This window comes from Podarcis cretensis, assembly GCF_951804945.1.
Source record: "Podarcis cretensis genome assembly, chromosome: 3".
NCBI lineage: Eukaryota > Metazoa > Chordata > Lepidosauria > Squamata > Lacertidae > Podarcis > Podarcis cretensis.
This window is the reverse complement of record NC_137172.1, coordinates 17,770,839-17,788,638: the sequence shown is the minus strand read 5'-3', so window position 1 is coordinate 17,788,638 and position 17,800 is coordinate 17,770,839. Positions and strand designations below refer to the sequence as shown.

Genomic DNA, 17,800 nt, shown 5'->3' with positions numbered 1-17,800 from the left:
CCTGTCACCTGTTCTGTTTCTCCTCTTTTCCCCCTGAAGCATACATTCCAGAGGACAAAGAGGAGTTCACAGCTTCCTGCCCCCAGAGGGGAGGGTTGGCCACTGTCCTTTGTTTTAGTCCATACTCAATCTACTTCCCCCCAAAAAAAATTGTTCCGGGGTACTCTCATTTTCCTACTCATATTGAAATACTGCCCCACAAGGCCAAACTTAAAGATTCACAAAATGTTTAGGGGTATGCGTACCCCTGTGTACCCCTAGAAAAAAAAGCACTGAGTCTTTCTAAACCACCAACTCATTCATATAAATTGATGGGTAGGTTAAGGTTTCCATATTTCAAACAGTGAGAGTCTGGAAAGAAAAGTTGCTGAGCTTCCCCCCCCCCCCCAAAAAAAGTTGTTATTTTAAGGGGGGAAATCAGGAAAATCTGCACTGTCAACATGGACTGCCATACGTCCGGATTTCCCATAGAAAGACAGACAGACTACTGATATAGGTATTAAAGCATCACAGGTGGAACTGTGACCTAAACCACTGAGCCTCTTGGCCAGTTAGAATCTGTGTGAAGGGGTGAGTTCCCATTGCTCTGTCCCAGCTCCTGCTAACCTAGCAGTTCAAAATCACCTCAGCGCAAGTAGATAAATAGGTACTGCTGTGGTGGAAAGGTAAATGGCATTTCCGTGCACTCTGGCATTTGTCACGGTGTCTCCCGTTGCGCCAGAAGCAGTTTAGTCATGCTGGCCACATGACCCAAAAGCTGCCTCTGGACAAATGCTGGCTCCCTCAGCCTGAAAAGTGAGATGAGTGCCACACCTAATAGTCGCCTTTAACTGGACTTAACTGTCCAGCAGTCAAAAACATCATCAAATCATAAAATTCTAAAATGCAGAACAAATGACCAGCGTCAAATCAAATTAATGTTCTAAAAATCACTGGAGATGAATGGACTCTGTCCCCGTGGCCCAAATTTCATCCAGGATTACTTGGGGCAAGAATCACCTGTAAACATCAGTAGATGTTGACTCTGGCAATTCCCAGAAGTCTCAGCTCCAAAGTGCACTGGTTGTAGGAATCACTACAGTTGCATCTATCTACCAGGGCATGTAAGTACATCTGGTTTGCCATATGCTCCAAGTTATAACTGATAACAGCTCTGCAAAGTACTAAAAGCCAGAAAGCTCTATGAAAGGGAGGCCCCGGTTAGACAATAAAATGAAATCCAAATGAACTTGATTAAACAAGGAAATACGCTAACTCAGACAAGTCAATTAGGAATGCAGTGGAGACCAAATTGGGACCACCAAGTGAAACAGCTGCTACTAAAACAAAGATGTCTATACTCTGATTTCCTTTCACTTTAATCTCTTTGGACACCACAGAGTAATTCTACAGCTTTCCTGTTCCTGCCATGGAATCTCATTTCCTCATTATCAGTCCTAGCCACTGCAGCTGACTAACCTCAGACTCATTGTCTTTCATTCATTTCTATTAGAATTCCTGGTTATGAAGGAAGTACATTCATAATGTACATATATGTGATAATGTACATGTATGTGGAAATCAGCCCAGATACCTTACTTTTCTGGATTATACAGCCTATGGAAGAAGAGTTTGGATTTGATATCCCGCTTTATCACTACCCGAAGGAGTCTAAAAGCGGCTAACATTCTTCTTTCCCTTCCTTCCCCACAACAAACACTCTGTGAGGTGAGTGGGGCTGAGAGACTTCAAAGAAGTGTGACTGGCCCAAGGTCACCCAGCAGCTGCATATGGAGGAGCAGAGACGCAAACCCGGTTCCCCAGATTATGAGTCTATCGCTCTTAACCACTACACCACACTAGCTCCCTTTTCTGAACTATTTTTAGAGACATGATCAGCTGCAGGATAAAGGGGAGAGGACTTCTTGCCTCACATACAGAGCACTTTAGAATTCCTTTATTATTTTGAAAGGTATAGGATTGAGCTTGCATTATTGCTGTAAGGTGGCCAAGGGGGATTTATATGTTTTTATTTCTGCAGCCTCCCCAGCTGCCTGCACTTCCTGAATTTAAAAAAATCTGTATAGGAGGAATTACCTCATGATATCACTTCACTTAAAACAATAACAGTGAAAAGCCAGACCCTTGGTAGACAACCTCTCTAGCTTGCTGTGTTTACAGGAAAGCCCAGCCAAGGAGATAATTGGGTTTTCACCAAAACAAAGGCACCCAGGAAGGCTGCAAAATACAGAACACTGGAGAGATTCTTTCTAGAATGAATGATATGAGACGTATAAACTCCGCAGGTTCACCTTTAAAATAAGGAGAGCATGGACAAAGATGCATGCCCCACCCATGAGAATGTCACTGAATTGTTTGTTTCCCTTAATAATTATTGCATGCAATTTCTTTTCTCATCTGATGGAGAATGATAGACTACACTGATATACTAACAGTACAATTCTAGAGCGACTTGGGTGGCGCTGTGGATTAAACCACTGAGCTTTTGGGCTTGCTGATCGGAAGGTCAGTGGTTCGAATCCGAGTGACAGGGTGAGCTCCCGTAGCTCTGTCCTAGCTTCTGCCAACCTAGCAGTTCAAAAGAACATCAGCGCAAGTAGATAAATAGGTGCACACCCTGCCATGTAAAGACTCCACAGAAAGCCACTCAGGGCTTTGCAACAGCTATGCAACCTTCTCATTCTGCCCTCCCCAAGCGCTCCGGTTCCTGGTGTGGGTGCATGTGCCTAGCTCGGGAACCATGGGAACATGCTCTGCAGCTGGTCAACAGGTCTGTTCCAAGTTGGGCAAAGGCTGCTACTCATAACCCCACTTAACTAAACAGCCTCGGTCCGGTATACCTGAAGGAGCATATCCACCCCCATCGCCTGAGGTCCACCACCAAGGGCCTTCTGGTGGTTCCCTTGCTGCAGGAAGCAAAGTTACAGGGAACCAGGCAGAGGGCCTTCTCGGTAGTGGCACCTGCCCTGTGGAACGCCCTCCCATCAGATGTCAAATAAATAAACAACTATCTGATGTTTAGAAGACATCTGAAGGCAGCCCTGTTTAGGGAAGTTTTTAATGACTGATGTTTTAATGCATTTTTTATCGCTTGTTGGAAGCCACCCAGAGTGGCTGGGGAAGCCCAGCCAGATGGGCAGGGTATAAGTAATAAATTGTTGTTGTTGTGGTGGTGGTGTGTATGTTTAGGATATATCACTGTGAGCTGGAAAACTGCTCTGCCACAGGCTTTTCTGTTTGCCTCATGATTAAACAGATAGTTCAAAAGGTATGTGTTGATAGCTGCATTTAATTGGATCATATTCCCAGGCATGCTAGAATTAAAGCAAAGCCTAGATGTTTTGCAAGATGCTTCATTTTTCAGTACTTAAAAGCTGGATGGTAGATTAGAGCTTTATTGCTTGACTCTGTCAACTGAATTTCTGATCTAGGTACCTGCTGCTCAGGTTGCTGGCAAAAGCACTGAGCATTGCTTGCCAGACCTAGATCAGAGTGATCTACCAACTGATTAGTAATGATTTGTAAAGCAGCTGAAGACTTTATTTAGCAGCTCAGGTTCTGGACGACTTGGCTTGCAAAGGAGCTGATGGGCAATCTTGCAAAGCGTTCAGGATTTGATCCGGCTGAGGGCTTAGCACCAACGAGTGTCACTCAGGAAATGCCAATGGACGTAAAACAGACAAACACAAAACTGGGAGATCATACTTTATAACAGGAAGGTGTGTGCAGTCAGCTACGTAATGGTTTCAGCTAGATTTTGCTCGCCAGATTTGTCCTCAAAATGCTCCTTTGGAAAAAGTTGTCAAATATTCTCCAACAAATCTGGCGAGCAAAATCTAGCTGAAACTATTACGTAGCTGAGTGCACACACCTTCCTGTTATAAAGTACTCCAAATATGTATTTAACATCCAATTAAATTATTGTTTATTTGCAGCATTTTCACACAAACATGTTCTTCAGCCCAAAATGCCACCAAAGTGGCTTACAATTCAATCTTTAAAAAACCAAGACAGCCCCTGACCTCTAAAAGTTAGGGAGAAAGGGAAGAGGGAGTATGTGAATTCAGGCAATTGTTTAACTATCTGATGGCAGAGAATTGATATTTGACAATACTGACGTGCAATGGCATACACTATTTGACAGTACTGACATGCAATGGCATACACTATTTGACAGTACTGACATGCAATGGCATACACTATTTGACAGTACTGACATGCAATGGTATACACTATTTGACAGTCTCGACATCTCAGGTCTTAAGATTGTACAAAGATCCCTTCTGGGTCAGATCAAAGATCTACCTTGTCCAGCACCCTTTTTCCACAGTGGCCGCCCAGATGCTCCTGGGAAGTCAATAAGAACACAACACCACTCTTGCACTGTGGTTCCCTAGTGACTGATATCCAGAGACCTGGTGCCTTGAGTCAGAATATAGGCAGCATGTAGTCATCATGACCAGTGCTTTTCTTCTAGGAAAAAATATGCCGGTACCACGTACCCTTGGGTACCCCCAGGAAAAAAAGCATTCACCATGACTATTAACAATTGATCACCTTATTTTCATTTGTTTTTGTTTTCTATTTAAAACTTTGGCTTCCAATTTAAAAGCTTACACAAACAAAAATCTACAAAGGCAAAACAAAAAAAAAACAGGAAAAACGAACAACATCTGTATTACTTGAAATCTCATGATTTCAGTATGTCCAATTTCTGAAACCCCTGTTTTTGGTTTTGCTTCTGTTCTCTGCTGTGGGTAGTGTTCCTATTGTTGTTTTCTTGTGTCTTCGTTTTTGTCTTTGTAGATTTTTTGTTTGTGTAAGCTTCCAAATTGTAAAAATAAATAAATGTGAAATGTAAAATTACATTTTGACAGTATTTTGTAGCTGACACCCAATCATAGAATTTTAGAGCTGGAAGAGACTCAAAACCTGCAACACAGGAATCATATTTCCTGTCTGATAGCATTTCAGTGTTAGCATGCAATGAGAACATAAGAGGTCTGTGAGATTAAATCTAGGACCCATCTGGTCCAGCATCCTATTCACACAGAGGCCTACAAGATACCTCTGAGAAGCTCACAGGTAGAACAGCATTCTCCCTACTTGCAATTTCCAGCAATTGTTATACAGAGGTATATTGCCTCGAGCACTGGGTTAGAACAGAGCCCACATGGCAAAATAGCCATTAATAGCCTCATCTTCCATGAATTTGCTTAATCCTCTTTCATCGGCATCCACGTGGATAGCCACCACTGCACCTTGTGGCAGTGAATTCCGCAGGACAATTGAAGTTTGTATTTGAAAGTGGACTTGTTACGCACAAAACTGGTCAAAATCAAAACCAGTCAAGAGAGGCCAAGCTTAAAATATTTCGAGATTTTTTAAAAAATAACAGTCCAAAGTAATTATGAGCTTGAAATATTTCATGCAAAATTCAATTGCTGAAACTGGAATGCATGAGAACGTCCACATATTTAGAAATATTAATTACAGCTCTAGCTTCAAGTCTATAATCTAGGCAAAAACACCTGAGATATATGATGACTTGATATTATGAATGATCACAGCAGAATTGCTGGTATTGTGGCCACAGCTTTTAAATATAATGTAAGATTAGTTAATGCACTTTGACCATAATGCAGATGTTTAGTTTTGTGTAATAATCTGTTGCCCATTCTCATCCCAAATTACAGTGGTCTCACTTGTAATTTGCATGATTCGAAGTACAACCATGGTACACATGACTGATGACTCAGAGAAGCATAATTACTGCTACGCATTTGCTTTTAAAAATATGTGCAGCGGTCTTTCATAGCAAAACATCTATTGTGGGGGAGTTATACTGGTCTACAGACACAGTAGCTGCTGTTCATTCCTCAGCGTCTCAGGTGTTTTAATTGTCTCCTTAAAAACCAAGGGTCACGTGCAACACCATCCCTTCGAGACACCTCAGCACACGCTATTGTTCCTGCGAAATCAAAATATCCATTGCAATCTTCTCCCCTGGAATTTCTCCATTGTGTGCATCTGAATGTGTGCAAAAACATTTTTTTTAAAAAAATTAATGCTCTGAGTGGAGCAAAACAGTTCCTGGAAGAGCACAGCTTTGCAGGGATAAGGAGACATTTTTAATCATCAGCACAATGGAGGTATCATGAATACTGGGTTTGGCGCCTTCCCTGCTAATTGATTTCTGAAGGTCATCACAAGGGCAAGCAGAGAGGGAGCGTGCAGTCTTTCAGGCCGCAGTCTCAATATACACTTGAAAGTAAGTCCCATTGAAATGAATGAGGCTTGCTTCTTGGTAGACCCGTCTAGAATTGTAAGGTAAAAAGGTAAAGGTAAAGGACCCCTGGACAGTTAAGTCCAGTCAAAGGTGACTATGGGGTGCAGCATATTTTAGAATTTAAAAAAAGGAAAACGCGTTACATTTTTGCAAGCAGACACCCCTAATATGTGTGCTAGAGAAAATATAGTTTATATTAGGGGAAATGCACACTAAAAGGCTGAAAAAATGTATCAAGGACTTTAAAAATAAATTGCAAATGTGGTGAATTTAATTTCAGATTGGGGGAGGGGCGGGGACCAGAAAGAAACAATGACTGGCCAATTTGCCAATTTCCGTATTCTCTGTTGAATGCTTCTTCATGATCCAATCATTGCATTGCCAGTTTCCCTCTCACATCACAGACTATAGGCTACAAATTAATATTTCTTTCCTGAGCATCTTTTAGAACAGCTGAGGATTTCACAAGGTTATTTACGACCAGAGCCGATGTGTCTGATTATCTGGGACAGAAGGCTGGTTATCACAGAGCACCCAAACTTAAGTGTTTAGAATCTAATTCCAGCATGGAGAGGGGAAAGATGAAATTGTCAGAACTCTAGTTTCTAACTCAAAACCACAGGACTGACATTTTGGGAAGCAGTTGAAAGAAGCCGGCACAAATCATTTGACCAAGCATGACCTCCACCACAGGAAGAAGTGATTTGAAGGAAATGGCATATAAAAAGGAAGATGGGGGTAGAACTGAATTGCCTGGATGGCATAAAGTCTACCCTCCAGTTGCTTTGGATGCTGTTGCAGCCCAAGGCATCAATGATCAGACGAGATGGATGGAATTTGAAGAGAAGTCTTGCGATGAAGAACAGAGGAAGACCCCGGGCAGGTCTGTCTTGCAAAGGTTAGGCACTGTAATTGGCAGCGATAAAGATGGCTCCTTTTGTGGCTGCAAGGGCCATAAGGTCATGGTGAGGAATTGAAAGATTCTAAAAACTAAACAGAGAAGGAATTAGGGTGGTATTTTCTGGAACCGGAAGCAAGGTTGGAGAGCTGAGCCCAAAATAACAAAATGAATTTCAGTAGAAACAATTGTAAGGTTGTGCACTTAGGCAGGAAGAATCAGATGCACAAATATAAGAAGGGGGTCAAGGGAAGTAATAGTACCACTCTATTATGCTTTGGTCAGACCACACCTGGAATATTGTGCCCAATTCTGGGCATTTTAAGAAAGGTGTTGACAAGCTGGAATGGGTGCTGGGAACCCACAAGATTCTTCTCCTTCCCCAGCTGTTGTGAATGTTAAAACTGTTGCCCGCACAGTGAGGCTGGTGTGTCATTATGGCCAGACATAGAAGTGTAGAGTTGGAAGGAACCCTGAGGATCATCTAGTCCAACCCCCTGAAATGCAGGAATATGCAGTTGTCCCATACAGGGATCAAACCTGCAACCTTGGCGTTATCAGCGCCGTGCTCTGTCTAGCCAAGTGAGCTATCTAGGCGATAGCTATCCAACTGAGCTATCCAAGCAATAGTTCAGTTCTGCAAAGAGGAATTGGGGATGGGGTGCTTGTGTGGACAATCACCCGTTCCAAATGCTCAGTGCACCCTAAGTTTAAAGAGCAAACATGATGAAGCACAATGCAGATTAAACCGACAAGCAGCAGTAGCAGACGTGTTTTCTGCCGGCCCTGCAGATGTGTGAGCTGATTATGGTTCCGCAGCACTGAAGGAAAAGCTTCCTGCATATTTTAAACACAAAAGAAGCCACCCTCTCATACTTACTATTCCCTCCACATCCTCCACAGGGTTGAACTCCGGCATTCCCAGGCTGGCTCTGCAGTGGAACACCGGTAAACCTGAGGATAAAAACCTGGGAAGTGGTTCCTTGTATTTAACTGGGGGGGGGGGGCTCTGACATTGTGGAAAAGGCATTCTGTCCCCATCGGCGAAAGAGGTTGTGGGTGCTGCATCAGCAAATGCTGATCCCAGCACGTTATTTGATGACTCAGATGAAGGTGAGGAGGGGGCGTTTTGCAGGAGAAGGCTGTTTCACTCTTTCTCTACCAGCCATTTCCTCCCCTATTCCCTCCCCCTACAAACACCTCCCTCTTTTTTTAGATGAATCCCAAGCCGGAGTTAAGATTGCCAGAAGAAATATCAACAACCTCAGATATGCTGATGACACAACCTTGATGGCAGAAATTGAGGAGGCATTAAAGAACCTCTTAATGAGGGTGAAAGAGGAGAGCGCAAAATATGGTCTGAAGCTCAACATAAAAAAAACGAAGATCATGGCCACTGGGCCCATCACCTCCTGGCAAATAGAAGGGGAAGAAATGGAGGCAGTGAGAGATTTTACTTTCTTGGGTTCCATGATCACTGCAGATGGTGACAGCAGCCACGAAATTAAAAGACGCCTGCTTCTTGGGAGAAAAGCAGCGGCAAACTTAGACAGCATCTTAAAAAGCAGAGACATCACCTTGCCGGCAAAGGTCCGTATAGTTAAAGCTATGGTTTTCCCAGTAGTGATGTATGGAAGTGAGAGCTGGACCATAAAGAAGGCTGGTCGCCGAAGAATGGATGCTTTTGAATTCTGGTGCTGGAGGAGACTCTTGAGAGTCCCATGGACTGCAAGAAGATCAAACCTATCCATTCTGAAGGAAATCAGCCCTCAGTGTTCACTGGAAGGACAGATTGTGAAACTGAGGCTCCAGTACTTTGGCCAGCTCATGAGAAGAGAAGACTCCCTGGAAAAGACCCTGATGTTGGGAAAGATGGAGGGCACAAGGAGAAGGGGACGACAGAGGACGAGATGGTTGGACATTGTTCTCGAAGCTACCAGCATGAGTCTGACCAAACTGGGGGAGGCAGTGGAAGACAGGAGTGCTTGTCATGCTCTGGTGCATGGGGTCACAAAGAGTCGGACATGACTAAATGATTAAACAACTACAACCACTGGTAGAGCACATAGCACCTTTTCCTTATTCTTTTTTAACACCATCAAGTTAGTAGTACATCATAGACTTTATCATAGAGTTGTAGAGCTGGAAGGTGGGGGATGAAAGGATCCAAAATGCTACGGAAAGGGTTAATGATCACCAGGGCTACAGAACTCTGTGATGCCATACACCTGAGGCAGCTATTTTCAGTTGCTATGATTATGGCAGTTGGGAACAGTCTTGACAGTTAGAGCAGCAGGTACGTTCTGTGGGTGTGCTGCAGAACATACAGCAGGTATGTTGCTCTCTGTCTCAGAGTTAGTCAGTCTGTGACAGTATTTTATCTCACCTACAAATCTAGGTAAGATGTATTAGCAACGTAAGTTACACCTGCCTGCTTTCTGTATTTACCGGTAACCTGCAAGTGCAAATGCACCGAGTTAAGAGTTATTTATTATTTAAACTTTAAAGGAGAGTGTTTTGTGGGTTTTTATAGGAGGAAAAAGGGAACTAAGTCAAGATTTGGACTCTCTTCTGCGTAACTCTGTAAATGGGAGCTAGAGTTTAATTCCCACAGAAGGAACCCAGACCAACCCCCTGTAATGCAAGACTCTCAACTCAAGCATCCATGACAGATGGCCATCCAAACTCTGCTTAGGAAAAAAACCTCCTGAGGGAGACCATTCCACTGTCAAGCAGCACTTACTGTCAGAAGGTTCTTCCTGATGTTTAGTCAGAATCTCCTTTCTTGTAACTTGAATCCATCGGTTCAGGACCTGCCCTCCTGAACAGGAGAAAACAAGCCTGTTCCTTCTTCCATGTGACACCCCTTAAGTGGTTGGTGATGTCTATTTTCATCCCAAATAACTAGAACAGGGGTCAGAAAACTTTTTCAGCAGTCCCTCAGACCTTGTGGGGGCCCGGACTATATTTTTTTTTTTGGGGGGGGATGAACGAATTCCTATACCCCACAAATAACCCAGAGATGCATTTTAAATAAAAGCACACATTCAACTTATGTAAAAACAACAGGCAGGCCCCACAAATAGCCCAGAGATGCATTTTGAATAAAAGGGCACATTCTACTCATGTAAAAACATGCTGATTCCCGGACCATCCACGGGCCGGATTTAGAAGGCGTTTGGGCCGGATCCTGCCCCTGGGCCTTAGTTTGCCTACCCATACTGTCAGCAACAGAGGGTGTCCTGCTGCTTTCTCCACCACTCAAATGTCACTCCTGATGCCTGCAGTATATTTCAGGTTGTGATTTGGCTGTGGATCCCTTCACAGATACAAACAGCTGCTATAGCTTAGCTGAGCAGCATTGCATGCCATGAACAATGCACAATATGTTATATTCTACTGTACATTGTTTCCCTAGAACCCACTTGAAAGTCTGGTTGCCTCCTTCTGTCTTCAAATGGAGCCAATGTGAACAAAATATTGGGGGGGGGAGCCCCGCTCTGCATAATCGATCACATGACATGGTGCACAAACACCATTTGAATGGCAATGCCATTTTCAAAAATTTTATGGGGGGGCAAAGGGACCTCAACCCCTAAGTATTGGCTCCTATGCTGTCAACTGAAAGCAAACAACTGTCACTTGAGGGGCAGCAGCTGGAGCTCATGAGTAAGGGGAATCTGCTCTTCCCCTTCGAATTCCCCTTCGAACGGGAGGGTGAGCTCCCGTTGCTCTGTCCCTGCTCCTGCCAACCTAGCAGTTCGAAAGCACACCAGTGCAAGTAGATAAATAGGTACCGCTGCGGTGGGAAGGTAAACGGCATTTCCGTGCGCTCTGGTTTCCATCATAGTGTCCCATTGCACCAGAAGCGGTTTAGTCGTGCTGGCTACATGACCCGGAAAGCAGTCTGTGGACAAACACTGACTCCCTCGGCCTGGAAAGTGAGATGAGCGCAGCAAGCCCATAGTTGCCCTTGACTGGACTTAACCATTTACCTTTTTTTACTCTTCCCCTGCCCCAACCCACCTTGCCTGGTGCCTTCCCTATGGTCTTTTCAGCAGCAGGTAGATACCTGGGCCTTTAAGTTTTGCTTCAAATGGTTCTATTTTGTCTTTGTTGTTAGTTTTGCTGTTTTTAGCACATATTCTTGATTTTCATTTCCTATATATTATATATATTATTTAGTTTGTAAGCTGCCCAGGGAACATTGATTGCCTGATGGCTGTATAGATGTATCTGAATAGGTACATAAGGAGCTGCCTAATACTAAGTCAGACCATAGGTCCATCTAGCCCAGTACTGTCCTCACTGACTGGCAGCAGCTCTCCACTGCTGGGCATTGAGTCTTGGACTTTTTATACACCAAACAGATGCTCTACCACTGAACTACAGCAATAAGAAGAACCTTGATAATTTTAAACTGAATGGAGAAGCCGTACTAGACCTGAGATCAGATGCACCTCTTTTCCTTTACAAAATGCAATGCTATTTCCAGACCGACAGGCCTGCAGACGTCTTAATCCAAATTTCTTTCCAAATGGCACGGTGTTGCTTTCTTTATTTCAAGATGACCACCTTCCCCTGCTGGGTAACCTTTTTTCTGAATAGAGTGAAATCAAAACACTCTCCAGAAAAACAATCTGTACTTGTCAGAGCTGAGAGCCAAGCAGTTTGAGATGAATGCAGTCTCTCTCTCTCTCCTCTGAAAGCCGCCAGACAGGAATCCTTTGGGTGTGAGAGGCTTTTCAATCAAGATGCAGCCTCTGTCTTGGTGGGACCAAATTGATGGCCGAGTGCTCTCCAGGTTCAAAGATGTTCTTTTCCCGCTTTCTCTCTTTAAACAAACACATGTCTCATGGAGAACGTTTGCACACTTTTGGCTGTTAGCCGTTCCTCTGGGGAAATGTGCCCTTTCCCACCCAGAGCAAGCATGGTGTGCAACGAAACCAGGACACAAATTAAGCACAAGCTGGCTTAATTTGACTGAGAATCCTCTGGCCCTGAGACCTGCCCCCTGTCTGCCAGTAGTAGCTGCATTCCACCAATCTAGATGGCTTTAAAAGGAAGAGTGTGGGCTCTTGTGGTCAGATCCTGCTTCAGGCACCTGGTTGGCCACTGTGAGAACAGGACGCTGGACTTGATGGACCACTGGCCTGATCCAGCAGGCTCTTCTGATATGGACATTGTCAGGCTTCAGGGAATCGGCTTCCTCCCCCCATGGCAGTAGATAAGCAGAACAAAGGAAAAGGAGTCTTCTTATCAGTTAGAAACTTTAATAATCACAGCGAGAGAACAAAGAACTCGTCTCCTAGAAATGGCCGTGCTCCCAGTTAAGGATCCCACCCCCTTCTGTCCCTATTGATCTACGTCACTTCTACGTCTTGTAATCTGGGCCTGTCCCCTCTGTGCTTTGTGTGCTTTCTGTTCTACCACTTTCACAGCACTTGAAAGACCTACACTGGCTCCCAGTACGTTTCCGAGCACAATTCAAAGTGTTGGTGTCGACCTTTAAAGCCCTAAACGGCCTCGGTCCTGTATAACTGAAGGAGCTTCTCCACCCCCATTGTTTTGCCCAGACACTGAGGTCCAGCGCTGAGGGCCTTCTGATGGTTCCCTCACTGCGAGAAGTCAAGTTACAGGGAACCAGGCAGAGGGCCTTCTTGGTAGTGGCACCTACCCTGTGGAATGCCCTCCCACCAGATGTCAAAGAGAAAAACAACTACCAGACTTTTAGAAGACATCTGAAGGCAGCCCTGTTTAGGGAAGCTTTTAATGTTTAATGGGTTATTGTATTTTAATATTCCGTTGGAAGTCGCCCAGAGTGGCTGGAGAAACCCAGCCAGATGGGAGGGGTATAAATATTATTATTATTATTATTATTATTATTATTATTATTATTGACCTTGGGGAAAGCGTATGAATGCTTTCCATAGACAGTGAATCTGTTAACCCGCTCTCCCCCAGTGTTTCTTCTCCTAGCTGTTCACCACCCAGTTCTTCCCAACTTCTGCCTTCTGAACTATTCCCCTCTGCAAACCACTGTTCCAAATCTATACTGTCCTCCTGCTCCTGGGAAGATTCAGGATAAGGGTCAGGGGGAGGGGGAGGGGTGGCTCTCACCATTCCTCCTCAGTGCAGCCCTCCTCAGCACGGTCCCTGTCAGACATAATGAAATCCACAGATCTCTAATCCTAAAGCAGCCCCACTTCTATTGTTTGATGGCCATGGGCTACAGCTGCCGCTTGCCCCACTCCTCTGCTACCCAACAGGGATTTCATTTGCTTTGTTAAATGTCAGGCCTCATTTTGGTTGTTTTTTCTCTTTCCCTCCCAGGAACAGCACCAGCAAGAGGAAAATCAACTTGGCCTTAACCATTGACTAGAGTGCGTGAGGTTGCAGGAAACCCATATAATCAAGTGTGGGCCCAAATCAGATCCTTCTTGACTATAGCCAAGAAGGTCTTGTCTCCTTTCCTCACTACTGAAACCTCTGACACCTCTGTGAAGCCTGAAACAGTACCCCTGAATGGTCCTTGCCAGAGTGAAACATTTCTCCTCTATAGCGAACTCCGTTCTGCAGGGTTATCAAGCGTTGTTCAAGAAGAAATCTCCACTCCCATGGAGCACATTAAATTACTTCTCAGCCGCGCTTTCCCTATTTGGTCACATTTCGCTGCATCTCACGCTGGGTAGTTCCATTCGACTTGGACTTGTACAGAACTTCCTTTTGCGACTTGACGGGTGCAGCAGTCCTGTTCGTGATGAAATTAAAAGCATTCATCCACAAAGACAAGGCTGCTCTCAGCCACTGCCATTCCTCTAAGCTGTAGGATTACCCCCCACCCACCCAGTTCATCATGCCAGAGAACGGAGAAGGGGAATTGAAGGAAGGGGGAAATCTTCTCTTTCGTTGGTGAAGAGTTACTAGCAATGAATCAGATTTAATGTTATGCTCTCGGTTTATCATGAGCTTCTCATAGCTATCATTGTATTCTTATGCTGGGCATCCCAGGACAGGGCTGGTTCTGGCCTGATCCAACAGATCTCTTCCTGTGTTGTTATGAAACAGAGCATGCATAAGCAGCAGTTCTACTCAGGGGAGAGAAGCTGTTTGCTCCACTTTCATAGGGATGCTCGAACATAAGAAAAGCCTGCTGGATCATGAAAGCGTGCATGGAAATATATTGGTGAGGATAACATGCAAAAATGTATGGTATTAAGAGAAATTGCATGCCGAAATGTGTCAAAACTGCATGCAAAAATGTGTTTATTAGGAGAAATTTGCACTGTAATGCTGGATAATTTTCATGGTGATTTTTAATTTATTATTATTATTATTATTATTATTATTATTATTAGTCTCAAACTGCTGCATAAATGTGGAGAACTTAATTTCAGGGGAGGAAAAGGAGAAATTGAGACAACCGAAGCTGACAAATCCTTCCATCCCTAGTAATGACACTCTCCTCTTGAACATCAGAAATAGACGGAGTGGTATGTTGCTATCCTTAGTCCCTCCATCTTCAATGTTCAATACTCAGGGGCAGTGCTTTTTTCGGGGGGGGGCAGGGGTGCGCATACCTCTAAACATGTAGTGAATCTAACGGGAGAAGAAACTATAAAAATTAAAATTTTTAGTTTCTTTGCTAGCACAGTGAATCATCAGTTCCGTTGCTACCTCATTTTCTGTCACAATGTTTCCTGAGTCTCAGATGGAAGCGAGTGTTTAACATGTGAAGTAGGACTTGGAATTTAGCACGGTGTTGCCACCTCCGATGGTGGCTTCATTTCCTTTCCCCGTGATTTTCTTGAGTCAAAATGAGAGTACCCCTTAAACATTATTTTTATATAAAAAAGCACTGCTCAGGGGTCTGAAAACTGCTTAGGAACAATATATTAACTATGCCCCTCCCCCAATAACTTCACCTCACTTCATTCCACCAGCATTTATTATTTTCTGTGAACTATTTTGATTCTAATTATTGTCCTGATTGAGTCGGGCTATGCTGTATCCAGGGTTTCACAAATGCATAGAAAACGGTGAGAGTTTGAGGAATGCAGAAGCCAGACAGTCATTGGGCAAAATGCTGCCTGCATTATCTGATGGAGATCTCCCAGCTGAAATGGACGCACAGGCAAGTACATTGAGTTGGGAGATTGGGCATTCTTTGATCTCCATCAGAGGAGATTACATCTGGGGCGCATGTGGGTTGTGAAGGCTTATTGTTTCCAAGACAAGTGTCAGTTGCCCTCATCCCAACCATTATTCTTTCACAACATCAGGCTGCCTGTAATCCTCCTGCAAAAACAAAACCCAAAGTTTACAGGGCTCCGAATACTTTTTATGGTGCGCTCTGGGCCGCTGTGCTCTTTAAAAAAAAAAACACAAACCAAAATCCATTTCCTCTGCTGGCATGGAACACACACGGTTATTATGCATGAGGTCCAGCCTGCAAGTATGACATAAATGAAATGCGCATGGTTTTTATGTGTGGAAATAAAACACTCTGGATGAGCCAGGAACCCTTCAGCAAAACAGAGGCCTGAGCAGAGGGATTAGATGCCAGTCAATCAGAAACATTTCCCCCCCTCTCTCTCCATATTCCCTCTACACACACACACACACACACACACACACACACACACACACACACGTGGGGGGGGGGCAGCTGCTGCATGGTGTCTGAGTCCCTTGTAATTAGTGATGAATTAGCCAGGCAAGGGCCATAATGGCCCCCTAACTATGGGTCGTGTAAGAACAGAAGCTCTCTGCACCATAGGGCAAATGGGCGGCTGGCAATGACAAAAACAAAAGCCAGAGAGTTGAGTGTGTGTGTGAAATATACTCGGAGTCGAGAGTGGATTTCATGCTCTTTATTCAGCTCATAGTGGTGAGGAGGAATGGAAGTTCCCCCAAAGTATCTGCTTTATATACATTATTTACACAATGGGCCCCACGTGATTGGCTAATTCCGGGATTCACCTGTAGGCCAATCAGGTTGAGGATTCACTTCCACCTGGAGCTGGATTGGGTGGCTCCTGTGCACCAGTCAGACTACTGCATTCTGGACCCTATTGTTCTAGGACCAATCAGACTGCTACATTCTGAATCCTATTGTTCTAGGACCAATCAGACTGCTGCATTCTGAATCCTATTGTTCTAGGACCAATCAGACTGCTGCATTCTGAATCCTATTCAACTCAGTACGTAACAGTGTGTGTGAGAGCTGGGCTAGGAATAAGGTTACCAGATTTTTTTTCAATGAATCCAGGAGACACTTATTGTTTGCTATGTACATGTGAATGCCGAGAAAGGTGTACAGGGAAACAGGGACATCTATGGGAAAATATCAAAGAGAGACAAAGAGAATAGCTCTTTTACTTTTTTGCCTTTCCGAAGCAGATTCTTCAGAGGCAGAAGACCTTCATGGGAGGGGAAGACAGTTTATTTCAGAGCTAGGAGAACAACAAATGACTCAAGACGGCGGGGGTGTGGGGTGTGTGACCAAAAGGTACCCCTGCTGCTGTTGCCGCTGCCGCCTATCTTTTTAAAGTCAGTTTCTTTTAGAGCAGGAGGCAAGCTGTGGAGGTGCTTTTTTTTAAAAAAAAAAGGACTGGTCAACAACTTTTGCGCAGGGCACCACATGGGAAGAAGAATCTGTTGGTTCATTTCCAAGGAGAACAAAGGGGCAGAGAGAGGAGAGGAGCCCTGCATGTGGGCAGCAGGAAGAGCAGGAATTGAGGGTTTCATTTGTGGAGAAAGGGAGGCAGAGCCCCTCTGATTCTCCAGAGCCTAGAAAACATAGCAGACAAGGCTGCGGCAAAGGTTGCCAACAAGCCAGGGGGAAAAGCAGCTTGACCTGCTCTTGGACAGATGGTTTAATATGCAGAAATCAATATAATAATGCTCATTTGATTATCTTTCTTTTTAAAAAAAATTATTAGGAATTTAAACAAAACATTATCTTAAAACATATCATCCTTAATTTCCCCCCACCCCTCCCTCCCATAAAACAACCCACCTTCCCCGCCCCCTTCCGTCTTCCCTCAGTTCCAATCTCTGGTTTCTCTATAAATGCTATTCTCTGCATGTTACAAAATTGTATAAATCCTTAATTTGTCTAACTGGTTATTATCAATAAAAAGTTTGTGAGTGTTTATTCAAAGCCTGCCAAGGAGTCCAATTCACTTTGTTGGATCTTTAGATACTTTGTAAAAGGTTCCCATTCATCTTTAAAGTCACAGTTATCCTTGTCCCATAGTTTATGTGTTAATTTTGCGAATTTTGCATAGTCCATCAGTTTCTCTTGCCGTAATTCTTTAGTCGGGATTTCCTCAGTCTTCCATCCTTGTGCTATTAAGACTTTCACCGCCGTTGTCACATACATGAAGATATTTTTCAACTTCCTTGGCAGGTCTTTTCCTACAATCCCTAACAAAAATGCTTCAGGTTTTTAAACAAATGTTAGATGGAACATTTTCTTCAATTCATTATATATCATTTCCCAAATTTTTAAAAATTTCATTACAATCCCACCACTTATGCTAAAATGTCCCCTCCTTTTCCTTACACTTCCAACACATATTTGAGCTAGTTTTATACATTTTCCCTAA

The 17,800-nt window shown here is 43.9% G+C and overlaps 1 long non-coding RNA gene across 3 annotated transcripts; it reads left to right on the top strand.

The window, feature by feature from the left end:
- The first annotated feature begins 9,189 nt into the window (after positions 1 to 9,189).
- Positions 9,190 to 17,164, top strand: LOC307211988. 3 transcript variants are annotated; one of them, XR_013836693.1, is made up of 3 exons: positions 9,190 to 9,585; positions 14,546 to 14,680; positions 15,131 to 16,490. It is a non-coding gene; the product is annotated as an uncharacterized lncRNA (long non-coding RNA). The 3 variants fall into 3 exon arrangements; XR_013836691.1 differs by lacking the exon at positions 15,131 to 16,490 and adding an exon at positions 16,587 to 17,164 and having other exon boundaries at positions 9,192 to 9,585; XR_013836692.1 differs by lacking the exon at positions 15,131 to 16,490 and adding an exon at positions 16,590 to 17,161 and having other exon boundaries at positions 9,196 to 9,585.
- The last annotated feature ends 636 nt before the right edge of the window (positions 17,165 to 17,800 follow it).